Source organism: Balaenoptera ricei, chromosome 3 (assembly GCF_028023285.1).
Source record: "Balaenoptera ricei isolate mBalRic1 chromosome 3, mBalRic1.hap2, whole genome shotgun sequence".
Taxonomy (NCBI): Eukaryota; Metazoa; Chordata; class Mammalia; order Artiodactyla; family Balaenopteridae; genus Balaenoptera; species Balaenoptera ricei.
In genome coordinates, this window is record NC_082641.1 from 58,969,891 (window position 1) to 58,996,945 (window position 27,055).

Consider the following 27,055-nt stretch of genomic DNA (forward strand, 5'->3'; position numbering starts at 1 on the left):
TGTTCCTGATCTTAGAGGAAATGGTTTCAGTTTTTCACCATTGAGAATGATGTTGGCTGTGGGTTTGTCATATATGGCCTTTATTATGTTGAGGTAGGTTCCCTCTATGCCCACTTTCTGGCGAGTTTTTATCATAAATGGGTGCTGAATTTTGTCAAAAGCTTTTTCTGCATCTATTGAGATGATCATATGGTTTTTATTCTTCAATTTGTTAATATGGTGTTATCACATTGATTGATTTGCATATATTGAAGAATCCTTGCATTCCTGGGATAACCCCGCTTGATCATGGTATATGATCCTTTTAATGTGCTGTTGGATTCTGTTTGCTAGTATTTTGTTGAGGATTTTTGCATCTATGTTCATCAGTGATATTGGCATGTAGTTTTCTTTCTTTGTGACATCTTTGCCTGGTTTTGGTATCAGGATGATGGTGGCCTAGTAGAATGAGTTTGAGAGTGTTCTTCGCTCTGCTATATTTTGGAAGAGCTTGAGAAGGACAGGTGTTAGCTCTTCTCTAAATGTTTGATAGAATTCGCCTGTGAAGCCATCTGGTCCTGGGCTTTTGTTTGTTGGAAGATTTTTAATCCCAGTTTTAATTTAGTGCTTGTGATTGGTCTGTTTATATTTTCTGTTTCTTCCTGGTTCAGTCTCAGAAGGTTGTGCTTTTCTAAGAATTTGTCCATTTCTTCCAGGTTGTCCATTTTATTGGCATAGAGTTGCTTATAGTAATCTCTCATGATCCTTTATATTTCTGTAGTGTTAGCTGTTACCTCTCCTTTTTCATTTCTAATTCTGTTGATTTGAGTCTTCTCCCTCTTTTTCTTGATGAGTCTGGCTATTGGTTTATCAATTTTGTTTATCTTCTCAAAGAACCAGCTTTTAGTTTTATTGATCTTTGCTTTTGTTTCCTTCATTTCTTTTTCATTTATTTCTGATTTGATCTTTATGATTTCTTTCCTTCTGCTAACTTTGGGGTTTTTTTGTTCTTCTTTCTCTAATTGCTTTAGGTGTAAGGTTAGGCTGTTTATTTGAGATGTTTCTTGTTTCTTGAGGTAGGATTGTATTGTTATAAACTTCTCTCTTAGAACTGCTTTTGCTGCAGCCCATAGGTTTTGGGTCATCATGTTTTCATTGTCATTTGTTTCTAGATATTTAATTTCCTCTTTGATTTCTTCAGTGATCTCTTGGTTATTTAGTAGCATATTGTTTAGCCTCCATGTGTTTGTACTTTTTACAGTTTTTTTCCTGTAACTGATATCTAGTCTCATAGCGTTGTAGTCGGAAAAGATACTTCTTGATACAATTTCAATTTTCTTAAATTTACCAAGGCTTAATTTGTGACCCAAGATATGGTCTCTCCTGGAGAATGTTCCATGAGCTCTTGAGAAGAAAGTGTATTCTGTTGTTTTTGGATGGAATGCCCTATAAATATCAACTAAGTCCATCTTGTTTAGTGTGTCATTTAAAGCTTGTGTTTCCTTATTTATTTTCATTTTGGATGATCTGTCCATTGGTGAAAGTGGGGTGTTAAAGTCCCCTACTATTATTGTGTTACTGTTGATTTCCCCTTTTATGGCTGTTAGCATTTGCCTTATGTATTGAGGTGCTGCTATGTTGGGTGCATAAATATTTACAATTGTTATATCTTCTTCTTGGATTGATCCCTTGATCATTATGTAGTGTCCTTCTTTGTCTCTTGTAATAGTCTTTATTTTAAAGTCTATTTTGTCTGATATGAGAATTGCTACTCCAGCTTTCTTTTGATTTCCATTTGCATGGAATATCTTTTTCCATCCTCTCACTTTCAGTCTGTATGTGTCCCTAGGTCTGAAGTGGTCTCTTGTAGACAGCATATGTATGGGTCCTGTTTTTGTATCCATTCAGCCAGTCTTTGTCTTTTGGTTGGAGCTTTTAATCCATTTACATTTAAGGTAATTATCGATATGTGTGTTCCTATTACCATTTTCTTAATTGTTTTGGGTTTGTTTTTGTAGGTCTTTTCCTTCTCTTGTATTTCCTGCCTAGAGAAGTTCCTTTAGCGTTTGTTGTAAAGATGGTTTGGTGGTGCTGAATTCTCTTAAGTTTTGCTTATCTGTAAAGGTTTTAATTTCTCCTTCGAATCTGAATGAGATCCTTGTTGGGTAATTTTGGTTGTAGGTTTTTCCTTTTCATCACTTTAAATATGTCCTGCCACTCCCTTCCGGCTTGCAGAGTTTCTGCTGAAAAATCAGCTGTTAACCTTATGGGGAGTCCCTTGTATGTTATTTGTTGCTTTTCCCTTGCTGCTTTTAACATTTTTTCTTTGTATTTAATTTTTGATAGTTTGATTAATATGTGTCTCAGTGTGTTTCTCTTTGGGTTTATCCTGTATGGTACTCTCTGTGCTTCCTGGACTTGATTGACTATTTCCTTTCACATGTTAGGGAAGTTTTCCACTATAATCTCTTCGAATATTTTCTCAGACCCTTTCTTTTTCTCTTCTTCTTCTGGGACCCCTATAATTCGAATGTTGGTGCATTTAAGGTTGTCCCAGAGGTCTCTGAGACGGTCCTCAACTCTTTTCAGTCTTTTTCTTTATTCTGTTCCCTGGCAGTTATTTCCACCATTTTATCTTCCAGCTCACTTATCCGTTCTTCTGCCTCAGTTATTCTGCTATTGATTCTTTCTGGAGTATTTTTAATTTCAGTAATTGTGTTCTTCATCACTGTTTGTTTGCTCTTTAGTTCTTCTAGATCATTGTTAAATGTTTCTTGTATTTTCTCAATTCTGTTTCTGAGATTTTGGATCATCTTTACTATCATTACTCTGAATTCTTTTTCAGGTAGATTGCCTATTTCATCTTTAGTTATTTGGTCTTGTAGGTTTTTACCTTGCTCCTTCATCTGTAACATATTTTTTTGTCGTTTCTTTTTTTTGTTTTGTTTTGTTTTTGATGGGTGGTGCTGTAGTCCTGGCTTACTGGTTGTAAGACGTCCTGAACTGGAGTTTGCAGGCAATTGGATAGAGCTGGGTCTTGGTGCTGAGATGAGGACCTCCAGGTGGCCTCACTCCAACTGATATCCCCTGGGGTCTGAGATTCTCTGTTAGTCCAGCGGTTTGGACTTGGAGCTCCCACCACATTAGCTCAGGCCTGACCTCCGGCCTGGGAACCAAGGTCCCGCAAGCCAGTCACTGGGGGTTCCTCCCGTCCCCTTAGGTGTCCGTGGTCCCCCACCGGTGCCTAGTAGGTGCCCTAGTTGTGAGGAGACACAGATTCCGCATCCTCCTAGTATGCCATCTTGACTCCACCCTCTATACCTTAATTCTTAAGCTGGGGAAAAAAATCCTTCACTGACTGATACTATTGTAATATACAATAAAAATTAGTATCTAGAAATAATGAAACAAAAAAGACCTACTTAATACAAGACCAAACTCTCTATTATTAGATTCAATGAATATAAAGTTTCTTTTGTCAAACTGTAAATTTCTAAACACCCATTCTCAAGTTCTGAACTTACTGCATCACAGACTGTGAAACAGAGGTTTGCAGACCTGTCCCAGTCTGCAGACTGCACTCTGAGTAGCACAGTTGTAGAGGATGTTTGTTGACAGTCTTCTTGGAATCCATTTCCACTTCCTAACAGCAACCCAGTCTCTTGGGATTAATTTCCTCCCCAATGTATACAGTCTGGCAGGACAATTGGCTCACACAATTGTGGAGGCTTGGTGAGTCTAAGATGTGATGGAGGAGACCCACAGCCTGGAGACCGAGGAAAGAGTCTCAGTTCTGGTCCAAAGGCAGTCTGCTGGAAGAACTCCCTCTTTTTCAGCAAAGATCAGCCTTTTGTTCTATTTAAGCCTTCAGCTGACTGAATGGGACCCACCTACATTATGGAGTGTGATCTGCTTTACTCAAAATCCACGAAATTAAATGTAAATCTCCTCCAAAAGCACTTTCACAGAAATAATCAGAATAATGTTTAACCAAGTATCTGGATATCATGGTCCAGCCAAGGTGACACATAAAATTAACCATCACAGGTGGGTTTTAAGTTTAATTTATAGATGAAGCAATTGAGGCTCAGAGAGATGAAGTAGCATGCCCAAGGAAGTGGCACAGCAGAGGTGGAATCCACAGTCCATGTCTTCTCATGATGTTTTGTGTGGAGTCTATAGGACCTAGCTGGGTGAATCGAATATTTTAAACCAGAAAGAGGGCTGGAAATGGCACATGCCTCTGTATCCTCCATGGTAATCACAGTGCCTTGCTGTAGGAATGCTTAACGTATGCTTCAGGGGTCAGTGGGTGGGTGAATGGGTGGGTGGGTAGATGGATGGATGGGTGAATGAATGAATGAAATAAAAAATCATCGCTCTGGTAATTATGGGTACCAAATGGAACTGATTCCTGATATTTCTTCACATCTGGCTTGGCTCTCGAAGTGGGCTGTTCAAAACAGAAACCATTAGGCATATGTGCCTATTAAAATGAAAATGTTTAATTAATTAATATTAAATCAAATAAAAATTCAGTTTCTCCATTGCACTAGCCACACTTCACATGCTCCATAGCCACACGTGGTGAGCAGCTACATGTTGGACAGCACAGATACAGAGCATCCCACCATCACAGGAATTTCCAGTGCACAGTGTTACTCTAGAGAGATGCTGGTCCTTATACCTTGGAGATGAACTAGGAGAAACCATGTAACTATAAGCCCAGCCAACCTGCCCCTGGCCAAGGCCTTTCTTACACAACCCAGACCTGTGGGGACCTGGCCCCCTGGTGCCAGTTCCTGCCTCACGGAGGCTGGGGAAGTGCTGGCTCCTCTGGATCTCTCCACGGACCAAAGGTGCCATTGACATTTGGCTCTTTCAAACTACAAACATCTAACAAGCTCCACATGCACAAGTCATAGATTTAAAGTCCTGTCAATATGGACACCAGGGCCCAAAATGAAACACTTGGCATTCAATTTGACTAAAATGTTCAACTCACAATTTATTGGTTCAATAAAATATAAATGCTAACAGCCAATTTTTAGGTTGAAACCTCCATTCATGTGTATGTGTGTGTATGAAGGTGTATATACAGGTTTTCAAGACAAAGCTAAGAGCACAGTTAAAAACTGGTCTTCCAAAGAGAGCTTTAGTGATTATGATTGTTTTTAATGAGCCCAAAATGTGATCCATGAGAAATGCATTGCCACACAAAACCCTTTTCAGAGTTGAGTGATAAAATTAAATTACCAATAAACCATAATGCCCATAAAGAGTGAAGACATGCTGGCAGTAGAGATTAGAATCGTCAGAAAATAAGAGCCTTCCCAAAGGCTGTGACCTCATCTCCCAGTGCTTGCTTCTGGAAGGGCTGGCCAGAATGCACCAAGCTGCAAAAGACTGGTCTTCATGAAAAGTGAAACATGGCGAGCACTGGAGCTGAGAAGTGGGGTTAGAAAGCAATAACAGTTATATTAAATGTTTGACTCAAGCACGACAGTTGAAAACAAAACAAAACTCACCTCTCCCAATCAACAGGAATCATAAAAACTACTCTGACTCTCTGACACCAATGTCACCACTCCCTCTCCTGTTTAAAATGTACACATGGGAAGGTGGAATAAATTTATTTTTCCTTATTCCTCTCACTAACTACCACCAGAAAAGCCCAAACTTGCTATATAAAACTGACTCCAAAAGGTAGAGAGAAAGCAAAAATGTTAGGGAGCTCATGACCCAAGGAACAAAATGGGGGTAAGTTTCCTGGGTTGTCTTTTGCCTCATGTATCTCAGACTGGGAGCTGAAGAAGCTAGCAACCCAGAAACACCAGCGGATGTGAACCAAAACAACAACAAAGGCCGCCTCTATTTAGCCAAAGGACCAGGAAAAGGGCAGCCTAGTAAGACAGAAAACTTTTAGGCAATAACTGCCCTATTCCAACCAAACACCACAGAAAAATATGGCCCTACCCCAACCCATGCCAACAAAGGCTGAGGGGAGACTAGACTTTCACCCTCTGGAGGTTGTAATGAGGTGCAAAGCAGGGAAGCAGGACTTTCATCCCTGCTGAATGGTTACAAATCCCACCCTCACTCCTAGACATAGAGACCATGTGTAGGGCCTGGACCTCCACCTCAGCCAGCACTATTGAGGCATCCCACCATCCTCCGTGAGAGATGGCAAAGGAGACCTAGCGGAGAGTCAGGATGTGCATCGTGACCATTGTCACTAGCAGTTACAAGGCTACTCATGCTGTCAGTGAAGACCATGTGGGGAGCAGTAATAAGGCATCCCTACATCCCTTCCCAGCCAGGGAGGTATAAGGTGGGTTGTCTCTGCTCCCACACCTGCCTGCAGTTACAAGAACAGCCCTTGGGTGTCAACAGAGGTACAGTGCAGAAAGCAGGATTTCCACCTGCTAATAATGAGGTGCTTTCTCCCCTTTGCCTGCTGGAACAGCAGCAGACAAAGCCAGCTAAAACAGAAGGTCTGAATAAGATTCAGAATCTCACAGCACAGTACCCAAAATGTCCAGGCTTCAATCAAAAATCACTCATCATACCAAGAACCAGGAAGACCACAAACTGATGAAAAAAGACAATCAACAGATGCCAACAACACTGAGTTGACAGAGCTGTTTGAACTGTCTGATGAAGATGTTAAAGCAGCCGTCATTGAACGTTTCAACCAGCAATTATGAACACACTTGAAACCAATGAAAAAATAGAGTCTCCGCAAAGACATAGAAAGACTCACTAAAGAAATAGAAAATTTTAAGAAAAGCCAAATGGAAATTTTAGAACCCTAGATGTCCTTTAAACTGTGTTATAGCCATAATGTGGAATATTACTTAGCAATGAAAAAGGAATATACTATTGATACATGCAGCAACCTGAATGAATCTCCATAGAATTATGCTGAATGGCAAGTCAATCCTCAAAGGTTACATACTATATAATTCCATCTATATAAAGTTCTTGAAATTTAAAAAAATGTAAATGAAGGACAGATTAGTGGATGCCAAAGGTTAAGGAAGGGGTGAGGGTAGAAGGGAAGTGGGTGTGGCTATAAAAGGACAACTTGAGGGATCCTGGTGGTGATAGAAATGTTCTGTACAATTGTCTCCCCTTACCCAAGGGGGATACATTCCAAGACCCCCCAGGAGATGCCTGAAACCATGGATAGTAACTACGTTTTTTCATATACATACAGTTTAATTTATAAATTAAGCACAGTAAGAGACTAACAACAATAACTAATAATAAAATAGAACAATTATAACAATATACTGTAATAAAAGTTATTTGAATGTGGTCTCTCTCTCTCTCTCTCAAAATACCTTATTATACAAATTTAATGCCTTTCCCGTCTTAAGTAAGTGCTTACCATGTACTGTGGTCATAATTTTGCAGTTTGAGACGGGACAGCAAAACGAAAGCAAATTTCTTTTTCTGTTCACAATTTCACAGATAGAAGATTTGCTCTTACCATAGATCTTAGCAACCTCAGTATATGATTGTTTTTCTGTCCTTATCAAGTTGAGAACTTTCATCTTTTCTCTTAAAGGAAGCACTTTACGCCTATTCTTTGGCACATCCGAATTGCCAGCATCATTACGCTTGGGCTTTGGGGCCACTGTTAAGTAAAATAAGGTGAGTTGAACACAAGCACCTGTGATATCACACAGTTGATCTGATAACCAACATGGCTGCTAAGTGACTAAGGGGTAGATATGCTGGACAAAGGGGTGATTCAAATCCCGAGCGGGACAGACCAGGGTGGTGTGAGATTTCACCATATGACTCAGAATGGCACACAATTTAAAACTGATGAATTGATTATTTCTGGAATTTCCCATCTAATATTTTTGGACTGAGGTTGACCATAGGTAACTGAAACCTTAGAAAGCAAAACCATGGATAAGAGGGGCAGTATTGTATCTTGAAGCTAGACTACTCTCTTACACCATGCACAAAAATTAACTCCACATGAATTAAAGACTTGAATGTATAACCTGAAACCATAAAACTCCTAGAAGAAAACACAGGCAGTAAGCTCCTTGACATCTGCCTTTGGATGTGACTCCAAAAGCAAAGGCAGCAAATGCAAAAATAAACGAGTGGGACTACATCAAACTAAAAAGCTTCTGCACAACAAAGGAAACCATCAACAAAATGAAAAGACAACCTACTGAATGAGAGAAAATATTTGTAAATCATATATCTGATGAGTCAATATCCAAAATATATAGAGAACTCATACAACTCAATAGCAAAAAAAAAAAAAAAATCCAATTAAAAAATGAGCAGAGGATCTGAATAGACATTTTTTCAAAGAAGACATACAAATGTCCAACAGGTACATGAAAAGATGCTCCATGTCACACTAATCACTAGAGAAATGCAAATCAAAGCCACAATGAAATATCACCTCACACCTGTTAGAATGGCTATATTATTATCAAAAAGACAAGTAATAATAAGTGTTGGCAAGGATGTGGAGGAAAGGGAACCCTTGTGCACTGCTGGTGGGAATGTAAGCTGGTGCAGCCACTATGGAGAACAGTATGGAGTTTCCTCAAAAAATTAAAAATAGAACTACCATACAATCCAGCAATTCCACTTCTGGGTATTTATCCAAAGAAAAGGAACACACTAACTCAAAAAGATATATGCATCCCCATGTTCACTGCAGCTCTCTTTACCATAGCCAAGATATGGAAACAGCTTAAGTGTCCATCGATGGATGAATGGGTAAAGATGTGGTGTATACATGCAATAAAATATTATTCAGCCATTTAAAAAAGATGGAATCCTGCCATTTGCCACATCATGGATAGACCTTGAGGGCATTAAGCTAAGTGAAATCAGTCAGATAAGAGAGACAAATACTATATGATCTCACTTATTTGTGGAATCAAAAAACAAAAACAAACAAATGAACAAAACGATCGTACATACGGAGAACAGACTGGTGGTTGCCAGAGATGGAGGATGGTTGGTGGGTGACATGGGTAAACGGAGTCAAAAGGTACAAACTTCCAGTTTTAAAATCCATAAGTCAGGGGGATATAATAATGTGCAGCATGGTGACTATAGTTAATAATACCGTGTCGCATATTTGAAAGCTGCTAAAAGAGTAGATCTGAAAAGTCCTCATCACAAGAAAAAAAAATTGTAACTATGTATGTGTTGTTAACTAGAACATATTGCAGTGATCATTTCACAATATATACAAATATCGAATCATGCTGTACACCTGAAACTTATATAGTGTTAAATGTCAATGATACCTCAAAAAAGAAAAGTTCTATATCTTGGCTGTATCAGCGCCAATATCCTAGTTCCTAGTTGTGGTAATGAACAATAGTTTTACAAGATGCTACCACTGGGAGATATCTCTGTATTATTATAACTGTAGGTAAATCTATAATTATCTCAACCTTAAAATTTTAATTAAAAAAATGTTAAATAGTGCAGCTTCTAAGGTAAACAATTTCATAAATTATGACCAAATATCTAGTGATTTTGGATCCATTTGCCACCCTCCAATCTAATACTCATTAAAGTACAATATTTACTGTTATAAAATTGTATTAACTGAAATGGGGTACAAAATTCATTCTCAATTCAAGGAAACACAGCTCTGGTGCGTACACAAAGGACAGAGAGGAAGGCCTAAAAAAAAAAACAGCTGCACTTCTTTTCTAGATATTCATTGCAACGTAATACTTACAATTCCTTAACCATAAAAAGAGCTTGATCTTCAAATGCATTAATCCAAAAGCATTCTATGTCTAACATGTGCCTAAGTTTATATTCATTTCATTTAATATTTCAAACCTTTTGAGAACAGGGGACCTTGACTGGACAATCACTAAGTGTCCCCCCCACCTCCACCCTCAGCTCTAACATTTGTGACCTCAGGTCCCACTCCCACTGTCATCTCAGAACAAACTGTTATGAATAGAATAGTACCTTCTGACCAGAGCAAAATAACACCATTATTCTGTCATTAACAGATAATGCCTGTTCCTTTCAATCAATACTACTGATGTAGTTAGTACCGCAAAAAGCCTACCAGAGACACAGATAGATTACTGGGCAATGAGAAGGTAAGAATTATTTGGAAATTACCATTTCTCTTTTTACTCATCTCCTGCTGCCCGGCACCAATCTGTGTGTCGTATTTGGGGGAGAAAAAAAAACAATGATGGGCCACGGAAATTGTTTTCCCATGCTCTGGCAACTTTATATAAAACCTAGAGATGGAGAATAATGTTTTCTGAAAGAGCATGTGCTTTCTTGAAAATCCATTTGGAAATTTTACCAAAACAGCTGCCTCAAAGTCAGCTGCAATTAAGAAGAGTGAGAACTCACTTCGTGTTGTTCAAACCCTGCCGTTAAGCATCATGGCTTTGGAATTGGGATCCCATCCTAACCATCCCCAAATCCAAATTTCTCTGTGGGGAGAGAAGGGGTGAAATTGGTGTTACATCTTATGAAGAGAGATCATTTATAAACTATCTTCAAAGACTCCTTACAAGATATAACAGCCCTTACTCAACATGGCTTTTGGATGAATTAAGTGTAAATAAATATTTAAATAGCTATTAAGTTTCCATTCAAGTTCATACACATGGGTTTAACACTAATAATTAAAGAAGGAAAGCTGGCAAATCACACATAGAATTTAGCCAAACCCAAAATGCTTGAAAAATAAGTGAGACTTTCTGAAAACACTACTGGCTTTGCTCATCCCTCGTGACAAGAAAATGAGAAACTGAAACTAACTCCATTTAAGTATACTCTCTGCTCCCAACATATGCTAGAGTTCATTGCCACCAAGCAGCCCCGTCGGCTGGCTCTGCAGTACCACGAACAAAGCATGTGTCTCCACATGCCTCCCATCCTGTCAGGGCTCCACGCTCTTCGCCCCTCCACCTCCAACCAGGCGACACATTCAGGCAGAAGTCTTACTTGCTTTTAATTCTTATTTTCTTATCTCTAGTTCTTGAAGGGTACATCAGCCCACATTTTGAGGTCAAAATGATTACCATCAAGCCTCTAGAACCCTAGGTTTGTACCCATCCTGACAGGGAGTCCCTCTGGTGACATTACAAGACTGATTATAATTGCGTGGTAAGACTGATGCTTCATAACTGCTATTAAATCAACATAGCAGAGCAGACAAGGAGGGGTGCTGCAGATACGTCACGCATTGCTAGGTGAAAATGTAGAGGGCAGGATGGATGTCGTCGACCCTTACCAACTCTTAACCAGACTTGCTTCTGACAGAATTCACACAATTGCAGATACTTGATATCTGTATAGAGCTCCACAATTCATAAAATATTTTTCTCCACACGATGTCTTCTCATCTTCACAATAACCCTCTGAGTGAAGTCTTGCCATTCCCAGACGAAGAGACCATGACTCAGAGAGTCAGTGGCTAGGAAGGCATTGTCAGGACCTGAGTCCAGGGATTCTCTGTCCAAGTTCAATGCTCTGTCCACGATACTGCTGCTGAAATAGGGCAGAGGCATTCAGAAGATGCCAAAGCTGGTAGGTTACCCTCATGCAAACCCAACACTTTAAACACAGAATTTATATAAACTTAAAAGACTTCATGCTCTCCTGGGACTCTGGTCCTCAGATTCAAACGGCTAAGCCCATATCTCAGCATTACCATGAATCTGTTGATCTTTTAACTCTTAGACTATATGGACCACAATGTTTTTATGTGAACAACTTAGAATCTCCTGAATGTTTAACTTTATTTTCCACCATAAAAGATCCTAAACACCCCATAGATATCAAAGCCATCTCTGACAAAATGTCTGCCAAAATGTTTGAAGGAATTATGGTACCCAATTAGTGAGAGTTTATTGAATTTTTTACAGACAGAATAAAAAGAAATAACTATCTGAAGTTTTGAAGAATTTATACAGCATTTTCTTTCATTAGTCAAAAGATATTACCTAGTCTTTGAATTCACCTGGCCAAATAAATTGACATGCCACTATCCATCTGTATTTTATGTTTCATGACGATTTGAATACAAGACTATAGTTCATTAAAGAAAAGTATTTTGTTTCATATTAACCAATAAAATAGTTCCCTAGAAGTCATTTGCATGAGGAATACTTGAACATAATCTTTATCAAAAAGCCAAATTAGCTGATTTTATGGATATCAAAACCAGGCTTATATGTAAAATTTATAAAAATATTCTTAATTGCCCCTCACTCTTGCATACTTTGGAAGTATTTTATTGAAACTAGAAAGCCAAGTAGTGAAAAACAAGCAGACCTACAGTTACTATAAATTCTGACCCAAACAAAAGCAGTCAGATCAGCAAACCTCATGAGAAAACAAGCTCCGGTGAAATTTTCAGCCCATTAATCTATTTCTTTGACAGAGTAATAGACCCAGTAGATTGAAGAGAAGTCAGCAACATAATATATCTTGATTGACGAAAGGTTTTTTGATTTCATCTCATACAGCAGAGACTAACTAATTAGAAAAATATTTAGAACACAAAACTACCTGGTAGGTGCCCAGCTAATTGGAGGATTACGGCCAAGAGTGTCTATGAACAGATGATGTCAGCAAAATAAAGATGTTTTACATTTGAATCTGCGGCATGAGAATTGCATGTGGCAGCTCTCGCTAGGTTGGAGAACACCACCCCTTTCAGTAGAGAAACCAGCCCCTTGCACTGGGGCACCCAGGGTGGTGACACATAGCCTTTCTGCCCTTGAGACATTACCTGGGAAACTGTCAGAAGAGGAGGAGGAGGAAGTGGGAGTGAGCAGGAGAGATGGAGTGAGGAAAGAGAGAAAATGCATGCAAGGATAGAGTTACTTAGAAGGAAAAAAATGAGTAAGGATGAAAGGCTCTTTAGGTCATAGTGAAGGATAAGTTAAATTCAAGTCAATGTTATATCTAGAAGGCACTCTTAAAAGGTCACCTGCCTCAGTCGTTAAAGGCCAGTTTTTACCAGTCTTTGGTGAAATGGAAAAAAAATAAAATAAAGATACCATATTAAGTTTTTCATGGAGTTTTTTAAATTGAATATAATGGCTGTCCTTTACTGTTAAACTTCTCTCTCTCTCTCTCTCTCTCTCTCTCTCTCACACACACACACACACACACACACACACATATGTGGTGGTCATAATAGGGGATACCTTCATCCATTTTTAATGCCCTTACTTGGAAAAAAGAAATGTTGATAATTCTATGTCAGTCTTCAAAATCATTTTAGATATTTTATTGGTCAGTGAAATCCAAGAGTCTGGAAGTCACTAACCTAGTCTGTCCTTTTGTCCTTTTGACTAAGTAAATAAGTCTCAGTATCCAGGTCCATTCACTTTGAAAGCTCCCTGGCAACTCAGATAAAATGCGGTTAGTCTCCAAATGTTGCGGCCGGCCGGTCCAAGGTTTACCTGGTGCCAAGCCGCCCACTCGCCTGGTGCTTTTAACTGAATTGACAGGGAAGGTGGTGTCGGGCAGGCACATTCTGGGTATGTCAGGAGCCCAGGCTCTCACACATAAGTCAGAAGGAAGGACATTAACTCATATGCCTGTATCAGAAACCAACACATTAAAACAAGGAGAGGCCGGGCCCAAAGAGGAAACAGCAGGAAATGATTATTTAGGATTAAGATGCTTGTTTCTAGACATGTGCAGTAAAACACTGCCTGGATCAATTTTATTTGCCTTCTTTGATGAAGACCAATTAACTTAAACCAACTGTTAGAAGAACTGCCAGTTATGGACATTAATGCCACATAACCCAAAATACTCACCCTGGAGGCGTCTTGATTAAAACATTTTAAAACCCTTTTGATAATTAAGAATTCCTACAATAATTAAATTCATGAGGAATTACACTTTGGTGGGTCCTAAACTAATTATTATAGAAACTTCAAACAGAAAATTCCTGCCCCGTTCTCCCCTCCAACCTCCCCAAGGAAGCTGCCTCCACTTCCAGACCCTTGGGTCAAACCAAACAGTGAAGAAAAGTGCTAACCAGGGGCAGTGCCTTCCGAGGAGTTCAGAACACTTCGCACCAAATGACTGTATTTCTCCAGTGCTACAGGAGCGGAGAGGTGCCCTAACAGGAGAAAGGAGAGAAAAACTCTTTAATCCAAGCTGTCTTAGGTCACATTCAGGCAGAATCACCCTGCTAGACCCTTAACATGTACATGTGTGTAGACACATACACACATGCACTTAATTACATTCCTTTTGTCTTCTCATTTCCCTTATAAAAGCCTCTGCCCCCCCAAAACACACTGAACTACATGTATACATATATAGCTGCCAATCACCCACATGGACGGTGCGGTTAGCAGGTGTGCATAATACGTTGCTACACTGGGTTATCCAGTAACAAGGTATCACTAAGAAGCAAAGAGCATATACCCAATATCTTGTAATAACCTATAATAGAACGCAATCGGCAAAAAATCTGAATTCCTATGCTGTACCCCTGAAACTAACACAATATTGTAAATCAACTATACTTCAATTTAAAAAAAAAGAAGTAGGGACTTCCCTGGTGACGCAGTCGTTAAGAATCCGCCTGCCAATGCAGGGGACACAGGTTCAAGCCCGGGTGCAGGAAGATACCACACGCCACGGAGCAGCTAAGCCCGTGTGCCACAACTACTGAGCCTGCACTCTAGAGCCCGTCAGCCACAACTACTGAGCCCGCGAGCCACAACTACTGAAGCCCACACGCCTAGAGCCCGTGCTCCGCAACAAGAGAAGCCACCGCAATGAGAAGCCTGCACACCGCAACAAAGAGTAACCCCCGCTCGCCACAACTAGAGAAAGCCCGCGCACAGCAACGAAGACCCAAGGCAGCCAAAAATAAATAAATAAATTCACAAAAAAAGAAAAAGAAATTAAAAATTTAAAAAAAGAAGTAAAGATCTCTGCCTGGGAAAGGGGGACTCTCCCACTCAGCTCTGCCACCCAGTAGCTGTGTCATCTCAATCCAGTCATCAACCCCTCTATGCTTCTGTTTCCTTGTCTATAAAAAGACAGAAGCAGAATACTGGCGCTGGTCATCTCCTTGCAGCCTTAACATTCAAGATTCTGTGCACCAACAAATGACTTAATAACCACCACCAGCTAAATAGAACACAAGTATCCCAGCCAGAGGGTCAGCAGAATCTGTGGCTGACCGTAGCCAAACTTAGACTTTAATGTGGGGTTCTTTTTACAGTTAGTTTTGGAATATACTCAAAAACTGAAAGGAAATTGGATTCCAATCCCTAAGTCAGTCCAGCGATCATTTTCCAAGGGCAAAAGACAAACTTGCCAGCCTCAGGGAGAGCAAAGAGAGGTATGGCCGCAGTGTACCAGCAACAGACTGCACTGGAGTCCTATGGATGGGGAGCTCTGGCTCCAGGCTTGGAGAAGTCTCTGGGCTCATCAATTACCCCGCTCAGTCTCTGCAAACAGACCAGAGCAGGCACCCAGCTTCCCTCTGGGCACCAGAGGCTCTCATGTTAACCACCATTCAGAATAAAGGCACGCAAGTCTTGGGCTACCCACCCTCACCCATATGCGACGATGAAAATCAAGTTGCCCTCCCCAAGCCGCCCATAGACCAAGTCAGAACATCAGCATTTATTAGAATGCTGATGGGTTTTCCAAAACAGAAACCATAATGAAAAAGAATATGAAAAAGAATGTACATATATGTATAACCAAATCGCTTGCTGTACAGCAGAAACTAACACAACACTGTAAATCAACCATACGTGAATAAAATAAATTTCTTAAAAAAAGAGCTGCTCCCTGAATGGAAAAAAGCAATTCTTTGAATAATATGGCACAGCTTGAGCGCCCGCCTTGGCTGAAGGGGAATTAAAATAATCAAAATCAATGGTAATAATGTGCTCGAGAAGCAGTTCTGAAATGCAGATTACCCACTCAGTAGTCAGCTCACTAATGACATTAGATAATATGAAATACAAACAGGAGAAAAAACAATCTAAGCCAATTACACTGATTAGGCTTCTGACATCAAAAGGTATGGCAAATGAAGCTAAATTTCCATATATTAATATTTAAGCCAGTGTGGAATGGAAAGTAACACACATAATGAAGACCCACTAGATTTGGGTACACATAGTTAAAATCTCTAATCAGCAAAAAATAATTTTCTAAATGATAATTAGCAGTAATCATGTTCTTTAAGTGCAGGATATTAGGAAGCACAAACTGCAATATTTTAAAAAAAGCAAAAACCCCATTTCCTAGCTACAGTGCATCAAATATAATAAACAGAGCAACTTCAGAGTATCTCTCTCCAGATCTTATCAATCATTGTACCTGCAAAGAAACAGTTACAAGTGACTGGTGTGATCAAAAAGTAGACTGATATTTACCAAAGAAGACAAGTGTTGGCTAGGTTGTATGTTCTATGTCAGAGGAAGAAAGGAGGAGAGAAGGAAAAGAGGGAGGGGAAACATAACAGGAATGGGCAGAAAAAACTAGAAATCTACACCTCCTAAATGATTTTGTTGAAACCTACAACTCTGTCCAGGCCTTTAGCTGGCTTTTCTTTGTATTCCTCCGTTTGCCAATAACCACTGACGTGGAGCAAAGCAGAATTCCTGCCAAGGGAGCAGTGAAGAATGCAACTGTCATTTATTTTACTACCTAGGTTTGTTGTAGTTGTTGAGTAAATAGGGGGGAGATGGCTAATCAAAGCAACAGCATACATTCACCATGCCCTCCTACACACACACACACACACACACACACACACACACACACTCCCCATCCAGAAAGTATTGACAACTCCCGGTACGCAAGATGCTTTGTAAGAACAAAGCAGGGTGAGCCCACCTGACAATGCCACTGAAGACAGCACGATTCTATGGTACTACTCATACAGATCGCATTAATCCTTCAGCTCCTCCATCATGTGCAAAACGTTGCCATTATCTGCAGGATGAACCACATCATAGAACAGAGAAGTGACTTTCCTGGAATCCCACGGCTGGTCCCTAGGACCACCACGGAAGACATAAAGGACAACGCAGTTGCACGCACTGCCTTTAGGAGACACCTCAGAAGAGCCGAAATGCGAACCCAGCATAGGAATGAGCACCAGCTTAGAAAGCCAGCTCTGGTGCAGGATGACTGTTCCATTCCTGAGGTTCCAAAGACTTTTATATCTGAATTATCACACCAGTGACGTTCCCTTAATGTCATATTTGACAACAAAGCCAGGTTTTATTTTCAGTCTCACATTTAAACCACCACCACCACGATCCAAATGAAGTTAGTCTGAATTTTTAGAACACAAATTTAAAATTTCAGACTAATTCATACAATGCCAGGTGCCCATCTGTTTGCCCTCCGGTGGCCTCATGGGCCTGAGGCAGGAAATCTTGAAAACTTTGGTGTTGAAAATTCAGCAATACCACGGAATTGCACACTTTAAAATAGTTAATATGGTAAGTTTTATGTTACGTGTATTTTAACACACTTTTTTTAAATTGGGGAAAAAATCCTGGCAAAATCATGAAAAGAGATACCTGTGGCTGAAAATATAAAAGTCAAAAAACAGCGGTGGTTAGAAGAAGTACACAGCTGCACGGGATGTGAAGAGGTAACGTCGGAGGTCTCCATGGGGACCTCGCCTTCTAGCATGGTACTTTCTGCCTTTCTTTTTCCATCATATAAGCAGCCAACATAGCCAGTGGTTGATTTCCCAGTAGAAGCTGCTTTTCAAACAACTACTTTGTGCTGCCCAGAACTTCTGACATGAAACTCCGACCTCCGACCTCTGGCAACTCAACACTGTCAGACCCCAGAGCTTCACTTCAATTTCACTCCTCTTCCCCAGATTGCTCCACTCATGGTGAGTCATCTAGTTTTTTCTAGTCTTCTGTGGATGTTCTACTCTCTGCCTCCAGCCTGGAGCAGAAAAAGACAGCAAGAGGCCTCCTCATCTAACAAGTTGCTTCACAGATTTAAGGGAGAAACAGGGCTGCATTTAGACAAGAGAAGAATCTTCTGGACAACGCCTATCTGACCGTGACACAAGATAACAAGGAAACTGAGAGCTGAAATAAGACTCCAAAATGAGGCTTTGAAAAAATAGCCTGTATATTCAATTGAGATTTAACGTTACATTTAGAATATTTATTCTCAGCCCGGAATATATACAAAAAAAAATTTAGTTAAAAATGAAAATCCTGGAAGACTAAAAAAAAATGTCCTCCTGTTGCACATAAAATTGCTAAGAATAGCAATCTGCAAAAAAAAAGGAAATTAGAACCCCTTGGTACTCACTGAGCATCTAATAGACATTCAGCAATTTTCTGGGCACTGTAGGAAATAAGGTGCAAATAACATGGACACGTCCCTTAAGAAGCTTGCCTTCTTTTTAGAAGACAAGACTAACTCCAAAGCCTTTATTAATGCAAAATATTATGTCACGCTATACAGTTCAGCTCCTGCCCTTAAATGCTGTTGGTGATGGGAGGGTCCAGTGTGGTTTGTCTCCTCCTTACTCTTGACCTGTCCAGCATCATTGACAAAGGTACACATGCTGTTTAAACATCCTGGGAGAGAGGTATGTTTGGGAGGAGGTTCACATGTATTCATGACAGGGTCTCAAATATACCGACTGATTCAGTGCATCTACACCGTGAAATCTGTGCGAAGTCATTTCTGCCAAGAGCTTCCTATTTCAAAGATCTATCATTCCCACAGCCTCAGGATGAGACTGCAGCTACCCCTTGGGCTGCATATCTTTCTCATAGTTCTTCCTCCCCCAGAGACTGTTCTTTCCTTTATTGAGTAAACGTTTAATGAGACCTACCAGACATTATGGACTCAGAGGTACAAGGTTCTAGTTCATGGTCTAGTAGGAAAATAGACAAGTTAACAGTGACAGCACTATATGAAACAAACCAAGAGGGAAGAAATGAATTCTTCATGAAATAGTGCTAGGAAGACTGGAAGGGCTTTCAACATAAATACAATGAAAGAAATCTTTAATGAGTGGGTATGACTTTAAATTTGTTTTATCTAAGAATCATCTTAAGATAGGAAAAAATATATAATAAATGCCCACATATCCACCACCCATATTTAATAAATAGATATTTGTATTTGTCCACATAAAACAATGTAAACATCTGTCCACCAGAAAATGGTGTAAATAAAGTAGAAATCAAATGATAGATAGGAAATGCACTTGCAAACAATACAATAAAGATTTAATATTTTTAATATGTAAAGTGTTGCTAAAAATTAAGACAAACAGTTAACATCTAATATCGAGATAGGCATATGCAATTAGACGATTCTCAGGAAACTGGAACTGGTTAATAAACACATTAGAAAACATGTTTAGCCTTACTAATTACTAATAACCATAGGTATGCAATAAAGACAACAATGAGATAGTACTATTAAGTACTGGTAAGAGTGTGGAGAGATGGCTGGTCTCACAAACTCCCAGTTAGGAAGGTACATTGGGTTATCTTTCAGGAAAGCAGTATTTATGAAATATATGCATAACTCATTTAAGTCCACACACTTTGACCCATAATTTTACTTCCAGAAATCTTCTCTAGTGAAATAATCACAGATTTGGGAGGATTTATGTACAAAAAAAGTTACTGTAACATTACTTATAATTGGAAAAACTGGAAACAATTTAAACACCCCAAACAAAGGAATGGTTAAATAAAGTTCAGAAGAGCGGTGAGGTCTGGATGTCTGAGTGTGTGTGCATGTGCTCACACAGGCCTGCTGGGTTATACTGAGTGCTCAAGATTTTTTAATCAATCAGTCAGTAGTCAATAAATGGTCAATTGATACTATATTTTTAGGAAAAAAATCTCTTTTCTTCCAGCTCCCTTGATCCTTACAACCACATGAATTCTGCTCCCCCTGCAAAAAAGGCCTCATTTTACAGATTTAAAAAATGAGGTCCTCTAGGGCCAAACAGCTAATAAGTGGCTTCTATAAACTCCAGAGGCCACATTTCCCCAACACTGTTCTGCCTTTGAGAGAATGTTCCTAAATACAACCGCCAAATAAAAATGAAGCTTCACATTTGTTACATAACAAAGCTTAACACAGAAGAAAATTATATGCTTTGGTGTTTTGTACCAATTATCACAATGTTTATTGATAATAATTCCCTAATAATGGGAAATTACAGTAATCTGCCTTTCAACACTGCTTCAGAAAGGTAAGGTAGTAAACTTTTCTTTTAAATGAACTCATGAAAAAAATGTCAAGAAAGGTAGTATTTCTGAGTAAAGAAAAGTCAAAGGGAAATTAAAATCTGAGGGTTTTATTTATGCATTAAAAAGAAGAAGAGGAAATAAGCAATTACAGAAAGTCCAAATGAGATAATGGTAGATGGTTTTTCCAGCTATTTAATTAGAAAAATCCACAGTCTGGGATACTTGTTTTGAAGCTCGCCATGAATACAAATGAGCCCATCACATTACAGCAATGTCAATCCAAGAGCATAATATTTTAGTATTACCATTTTTTTCAGGGAGCCAGAGAACAGCTTTCCAAATACAATGACATACCACTTATCAACATTTAGATGCCATACACACTCAGCTTTCCAGGGAAACTGTGAAAGGGTATCTGAGCATGGGTAGCAACCAAAACAGCTAAAACAACAGAAGGTGTGCTGCGATCAACAAGCTCACTGAAGCAAAGAAAGGGGCCATCTCACTGACCTGGTTGGCGATGGTTATAAAAATCTGCATCAAAACCAATAAGCAAAGGTAAGAAGAAACTAGAATATTTCATATAAAGACCAACAGGCTTACCCGCCTCAGCTTTCTCCTACTACACAGCAACGCACACAAAAGATTAGCACAAGAGTTTGAGTAGTTTTTTCCAAATTCACTCAGAGGCAGACACAAGGAAAGTTCAGCAGAGTCAGCTAGACCCCTGGCTGCGCAGGAGGTACGGTGCTCTGTGGAGCACGTGGTCCAGCCCAATAGAGCTCCAGGCCTAAGGCTATTAGGCTTGACAGATTCTTACATCTCACTCTTGCAAGGCTGATGGGGACTGAAAAATCTTTTTAGCCAGCTGTGCATCTTGAATATAATCCATAACACCAATTTTTTAAAATGTATTTCTAACATTCTTTATGTTAAACTTCCTGAAGTAGATTTCTATTGGGTTGGCCAAAAATTTCGTTTGGGCTTTTCCCAACGATGTTAACAGAAAAACCCAAACAAACATTTTGGCCAACCCAATATAGTGACATATGAAGCACACTACAGCCATTTCTGAAATAGGGAGTCCTCATCTGAGTGCTTCAAATGCTAACAACTACCTACATCAGTCAGGGTTGTTCAGAGAAACAGAACCAACAGATGTGTGGAGAGAGAGACAGAGATATGTTTTAAGGGATTGGCTCATGTGGTCATGGAGGCTTGGTTAAGTCCAAACTCTGATGGGGTAGGGTGGAGACTCGGGAAAGAGCGGAGTTCAAGTCCAAAGGCCGTCTGCTAGGGAATCAGGAAGAGCAGAAGTTGCAGAGGAAGCTGGAAGGCAGACTGCTGGCCGAATTCCTTCTTACTTGGGGGAGTTCAATCTCTGTTCTATTAAGGTTTTCAACTACCCAGATGAGGCCCAGCCACACCACAGAGGGTGATCTGCTTTACTCAGAATCCACTTATTTATTTATTTACTTACTTACTTACTTACTTGGGCAGTTAAAGCAAACTTTTAATTATTGGAAAACATAAGTAATTGGGAAAGATACATCATTATACCTCAATAACAGTACAATGATGACACTAATCCTCTGCAAGAAGTTCATCAAAATGATATAAAAACTCAAGTTTATAATGGAAACAGAGTTTGTTTTCATAGTAAAGTGAATTCCTTTCAACATGTCAGATCAATCATTCCAATACAAAAGATACTAGGAACAAAATAACACTAGGACAGTAAGGAATTAATACAATGTTGGCTTGCCTCATTTTTCATTTCAACATACCTTTTACTATTGGAGCTCTCCAACCACTATGTGGGACATAATCCCTGATCTCAGGGGTTTCACCAGGACGCTCAAAAGGAGAATCCACCTATTTAAGTGTTAATCTCATTCAAAAAAAAAAAAAAAAAAATTACCCACAGAAACATACAGAATAGCAGTTGACCCAATATCTGCACAATGCATCCCAGCCAAGTTGACACACAAAATTAACCATCATACCACCCCAATAATAACTAACCATAGATTATACTGTTTATACTAAAATATTTTAAATAAATGTCTACACTGTACTCATGAGAGTAAACTAAGCTCCAATAACAAATATCCACCCCCTAAAATTCCAGGGCTTAAAGAATAAATTTATTTCTCACTCATGTCACTAACAGCCCAGGGTGAGAGCTTCAGATCAGGTGCCCGCTAACCCACCGGATCCCTGAGAGACCCAGGCCCACAGCAGCTCTACTGTCTTCAGCACCAGCTTCCAAGGCTGCCGTTGTCACTGCCACCCTTGGGTCTGGGGAAGGAGTGTGGAGTCTAGAGGTTCTATTGGCCAGGCTGGGAAGCGGCCCACATCACCAAAAGAGAAACCAGATAATGCCAACTGGCTGTGTGCCAGGAAGAAGAACAGGAAGTCACCACCACCCACGTGGTGAAATATCTCATGGTACCAGGAAGTAGACATACCGTCAATACATTAACTTCATATTAATATGCCCCCTTTTATTTTCTTCAGAGCATGTACTTCTCTTTGAAAGTTATCTTATTCACTTACTGGTTTACTTATCTGGTTTGTAGGAGAAGCCAAATGGTGATTCAGACTGTGGGCTCTGGATCAGACTGCACAGCGTTCATGCTGGCCCTCCGTGCCGCTGTGTGACCTTGGGCAAACTGTTAAACTCCAGAAGCCTCTGTTTTCTTCTGTAAAAAGGGTAATGATACCTGTATTGATGGCTCTGGTGGGGTACCCAGATAGCCCCACTTCAGCACTCATGCAATCCATCCCCAACTGCTAGGAATATTGACAGCTCTCAGCTGTCTGTCAATATTGTCAATATTGATGGCTCTCAGCTGCTGAGAGATGGCCTTGCCCAGGGTCATACCCCTTCCTGGGGACATCTGACATCCACTGATCATTGTGGGGTTGGGGGAGTGTAGCAGGAGATGAATGAGGGGTGTAAAACCTAGTTCCCCTGTCTCAAGATGGAACAAAGCTGAAGGACCTTCCAGGTCCCCAGTGGGACCAGCTTCATCCTCTGCTGCACCTCTGCAGCAGTGCGACTCCTCCCTACCTCCCACCCTCCCAGGCCATTGCCTTCACCCCGCAGGTGTTGATCTCAAAAGCATTCCCCCCATCAACTTTCTACACATACCTCTCCACCTCGAGAACCTGACCCAAGGCTTTACCTCATAGGCTTGTGGGGATTCAGGGAGATAAACCTTGTCAAGCACTCAGAACGGAGCATGGCACACAGTAAGCAACTCAATGAGTATTCCATGAGTTCAAGGAATAAATGATGCTGTGTCCTTTTTTAATTAGAAATATGAACCAAGAGAAGAGAGCATCCCTAACTGCATAACCTTATCTTTGTCTAAATTATACTGAGAACAAAATCTAAAAGAAAGTAGGCAAAGTTATTTGTAATATTTTAATGCCATTTCTTTGTATAACCAGAAAACTCTTCATCATGTGTGATTCTAGCTGCAAACTGTACATGAGGAAAAACTATGAAATCAGGAGCTACTTTCTTGGATATAAGCCTTGAAGCCTTTCGCTTCATCCTAATTTTAGATCAATGTTTTCATTCTTCAAGTCAGCATGGCAAACATTGTGAGGAGAGAGACAGGTAATTCTGTCTCCCTCTATCTTCCTGAGAAACCTAAGAGCTGTGTTTGATTTCTCACGTTTCCTCCTCAATTCTGATTCTTGCCGAAGACTTAACTGGCACAAAATCGCTTACATCTCCCCAACCTCACTAGCAAACACACAAATATCCGGGATGCACTTTGCATTTTTCTGCCCCAAAGGCTCTTTGTATCACCATTCAGCCCAGCTGGCTTCTTCCTCAGAGGCCTACCTTCACTTTCAACCCTGTTCACCTTGGGGGTTATTTCTCACAATAGTGTGCCATATTCAGAATGTGAAGAGGACGTTAAATTCAGTGTCTAAACTCCACCAATAATCTTTAAATCATTTTCTCTTCAGACCATTCAAAGCCAACTTTTAAAAAACCATCGCTAAAAGAGGTCACCTGCTCACCTACGGTGCTGAGGCCACTCTCCCGTGCACCTTTGCATTCATTTCCCTCCCATGAAAATACGCTTACAGCCCACAGGGAAAGAGGCACAATTACCAACCTCAACCAGATCCACCTCTTTCAGTTGAATGTCAAAGAAACATCCTGGGAAGTCATAATTTACATGTAGCCCATTCATTGCCCCTTTTCAGATGGACCACATTAATTCACAGGGGAGAGTAACTTTCTCAGAGACACACATTTACATTTCTGTAAAGCAGACTGGAAAAAAATTGTGTTTCTCTATGAGAAAAATGACAGCTACATCAAGGAGTCTTCTACCTTTTTGTGTGTCACTCATAACACTGCTTTAGTATTACATCCGTGGAGAGAACGCTCGGAAAGGCAAGGCTGTTTGTAACAAGCACTGTTCAAACCATTCACAAGTACCCTTACCTTTTTCCTTCTTACAAGTACACCTTGCTTAATCTTACCATATGTTACCCCTTACAAAATGCATCATGTAGAAGACTTTCAAAGAGGTTTCTCAGAACATTTCCCCTCTGAGAGTCTTAAGACTGTACATTAAATAGTTACAAAAGACCCTGAATAAAGGCTATTATCTACATGTAACATTCACTTGCACTATATCTCTGATCTATTGACATAAAGCAGTTTATTGGTCAATATCACTGGCCAAAGGCAGAGACAGAGGTCCGATTCCAGCCATCTGGAAATCTATTATCCCAGGGCTAATGCATAAGCCTTTCACCTCTACAGATCTGGTTTCAGCTTCATCAGTTAAAAGTGAGTTGGGTGGTCTTGTCTTACCCACATTAAAGACCCATTATGCAGCTCAGCCTAACGAAACACCATTGGTCAAGGACATCCATTTAGTATAAGTCAACCTTGGGGAAAAGTTCCGTCTCCTAGATATGCCTCCTTCTCTGATCACTTAGTCCCTGCTCAGCTGACCCTGGGCGGAATTATGAAGTAGGCAGAGTCAGTATGGGGTTACTCTCTGACTGTTAGTCAATAGCGTGGAACAGAAGAAATAGACAGGAGAGCCAAACAAGAGACAAAAGACCTGTGTCCTGGTCCCAGCTAGCCTTGAGCAAGTCACTGCCTCTCTGTGTCTTAGTATCTTCATGTGTAAGCTGGGGATAACACCCACCCCTACATCTTGAATGTTCTCAGAAGGATTAAAAGGGCTCATGGGTATGAAAGCTATAAATCATTTGCAAATGACAGGATGACTACTACTAACTTTTCATTCCCTCATTTTTACTTCCCACATTTTCCACGTGCCCTTCCCCATTTACCAAGGCCCAGGGCTCTCCGATTACCCCTGCTCCTACCCAGACCCAGCTGTAATCAATCATACCCTGGGCCTTTCCTGCCCCTGAAATCTCCCAGTCATATTTCCCTGTTGATTTCCCCTTCCCACAAGGTGTGATCTCTGCTAGGTGTCAAGTAGTCAAGCTGAGAAGCTGCTACTGCCTGTGCTATCAGAGCTGGTGCTGCCCTGCCGAGCACTTATTAGAGACCCTGAATTTCACAGAGCAATTTCAATATCGGCACAGGACGACTAGGAACTCACAGAGGCGAAGGTATAAATTTTCAAACCTAGGAGAGGGCATGTGATTTACTCAGTATCGCTCCAGGCAACAGGCCTAGGAGGCCAGGAGCAGCCCCGTCCTGGAGGAAATAAAGATGTCTACCGTACATCCAGATCCCAAACTCAGGTGACATCTCTACACCCCCATGGGCCACTCTGCAGACAATATGTCTCACCTGTGATTCTAAGAGGCAGGCCTCAGTTTAGAACTTCCTACCAGTGCCAAATGGATTGTTATTCCCTTTACTCCTCTCATATGACCTCAGATACATGCATCGGTTAAACTGGAATCAAAGCCTCTTTCAAGCAAGCTCAAAATCATCCACTTGAGGATTGTTGATGAATATATATTTTTAAAAACCCAGATAAGTAGGGAGGGGAATACAGAGGTAGGGGACTAAGAGTATAAGCTATTAGGTATAAAATAAGATACAAGGACATATTGTACAACAAGGGGAATATAGCAAATATTTAATAATAACTATAAATGGAATATAACCTTAAAAAATTGTGAATCACTATATTATACACCTGTAACTTACATAGTATTGTATATCAAGTATACTTCAATTAAAAAAAAAAAACCAAATAGATTTCTCCATATGTCCATCAATGCTTCTGGGTCACATTCTTTCATCCACAATTTGGTTTATTCTCAGGAAATGTAAGCTAGGATACTTATGGTCCTGAACCAAACTATTAGAGAGAGAAACATACAGCCCCCAAATCATATCAATATGGGTGTCCATCTCACTCAATGGAAATGCTTTTATACGAGGCCCTGCATGGAATATTTCCCACCCCTGCTCTTACCCCCCAACCCCAGGAGGAACTAATGCAATCAAGGTCATCCTATGAGGGCAGAGCTCTTTTTTTTTTTTTTCCAGCAGGTTCTTATTAGTCATCAATTTTATACACATCAGTGTATACATGTCCATCCCAATCTCCCAATTCATCACACCCCCACCCCCACCCCCACCCCCCCCGCAGCTTTCCCCCTTTGGTGTCCATACGTTTGTGCTCTACATCTGTGTCTCAATTTCTGCTATGAGGGCAGAGCTCTTGAGACAAAAGTACAAAACTCTCCAACTGCCTCACCTCAGCCCCACCCACTCCGCACATACACCCACTCTTTTTTTTTTTAATTTTATTTATTTATTTATTTATTTTTGGCTCTATTGGGTCTTC